We start from the raw sequence: 1994 nt of genomic DNA, 5'->3' as shown, positions 1-1994 counted from the left end.
GTAGGAAGAGCTGACGCGTGCCGGGAAAGACATTGTGGGTGATTACTAGACACCTTGATGCCAACTGCGGGCATTGGCGTGTAGGAAGAGCAGAAGGTTGTCAGGGAAAATCTGGTCTGAAAATACACAGCCGGATGCAACCCAAATTCTAAAATTCCTATCTAAAAGAATTGAAAGACAGGCAGACAAAAAAATTTGAAACTCTAATACATTCTCATCCAAGTAACTTTGCTTGGTACTTGAGAAAGAGAGAAGTTAAATTCTTGTATTATTTGGCTAAGTTACTATATAAATAAGATATGAATAAATTAATTAAGAAATTTACAAAGACTAGAATAACCCCTGTAACAGGAAGAGAATGTGAGGATGAAATAGAGGAAAGATGGATGAATACAGCTTATACAGTTAAAAATAAGATAGGAATGAAAAGTACAAGTGTGAAATCCGAGCTGACTAAACCAGAAACTGTTCAACCCATTCTAGAAAGAGCAAACAAGGGTGAAGTGCCGGCTCTTTTAGTTAAAACAATCCAAGATTTGGATAAAGACAGACTTATTGGAAAAAGGCTAGCCTTAAATGTAATAAAAGCTGATAGAATGACAGACAGCTCACCAAGTACAAGTATGTCATTCCCAGTAAGTACTAGCACAAAGAAGGTACCTATACTTAAGAGAATAACAAGTACACTAAAGTTAGCACCAAATTTTAGTACTCCAGAGAATCCTAGGCCCAGGACAGTACAAGAAGGAGTACAGTATGATGAAGTGAGGGCTTATACCCCACCAGAAATTAGCGCGCTAAGACAGGACTATGCACAGAATGGTAAAACTGATGCAGAATTTATGTCCAGATTATGTGAAAAAGGTGCTGATACAGTAATGATGACAGAGCAAGAAATGCGTAAATCAAAGAATATTGTAGAGATCCCTACAGTTATGGATGCTCTAGAACATGTATTAGATACATGTAAGGGGGATGTACACCCTCTACTAGACTGGATTTCAGCAGCATGGAGATTAGCATTTCCAACCCTAGATATATCACAGTTTGAAGCATCTGGGGGATGGACAGATTATACACAAGCAATAGCAATTCTAAGAAAATTGGGAATCCTTTATTTCATGTATGATGCAATACCAACCCCATAAGCAGCACCATTATTACCTCAGTTTAAAAAACTTATACTGAGAGGAGCTCCAAAACATCTAAGGATGAGCCTAGCAGCTCCATTACAGAGGCTAGGAACAATTGCAGAAGCAATTGATTTCTTTAAAAACTACAGGGATCTAGGCAAAGATAGAATACTTTCTTTTCAAGTACAAAGGAAAGCAGAAAGTAAACGGAAACCTAAGATATTCAGACAAATTAAACCCTTTGGTAACTATAGACCAAGATTCCAAAACAGAAATGTGAAGCAATTTAATCCATTCCAGAGAATCATAGGTAGACCTATTGAAACAAATCTGGGAAATAGGCGAATCAGACGAAGGGCCCCGTCTCGCTTCAACCAGAGAACTTTTAGAAATAGGAATCGAAGAAAGAACTTTCAGAATATCTCTATTAAGTGGAATCATTTTTTAGGAGAAAGATTTCGTCCATGGGGACGCCCAGGGATGACATGAAAACCTCAGGAATACATCAGGAGGAGAAAGATTTCGTCCATGGGGACGCCCAGGGATGACATGAAAACCTCAGGAATACATCAGGAGATACTAATGATAAAGGAAAATGTGAAACAGGACATTAGACCATTTATTGCTTTACCTATAATAACAAATAAAGATGAAAAACTATGCAAATGGCTCTTAGATACTGGTAGTGAGATCTCAATATGTACAGAATTTAGTAATAATTTTAGAGGAACTAAGCAAATAGAAATACAGTTGTGAATAGAGCTAAGTTAGTACCCATCATAAATGTTAAGTTGAAAGTTTATGATAAAATATATAATGTAGACATGGCATCGTTCCAGGCCCTGTGTAATATTTTCCTTT

Source organism: Nannospalax galili, unplaced genomic scaffold (assembly GCF_000622305.1).
Source record: "Nannospalax galili isolate Female #2095 unplaced genomic scaffold, S.galili_v1.0 scaffold4782, whole genome shotgun sequence".
In the NCBI taxonomy this organism is placed as follows: domain Eukaryota; kingdom Metazoa; phylum Chordata; class Mammalia; order Rodentia; family Spalacidae; genus Nannospalax; species Nannospalax galili.
The sequence above is the reverse complement of the archived record's forward strand: the minus strand, read 5'-3'. Positions refer to the sequence as shown.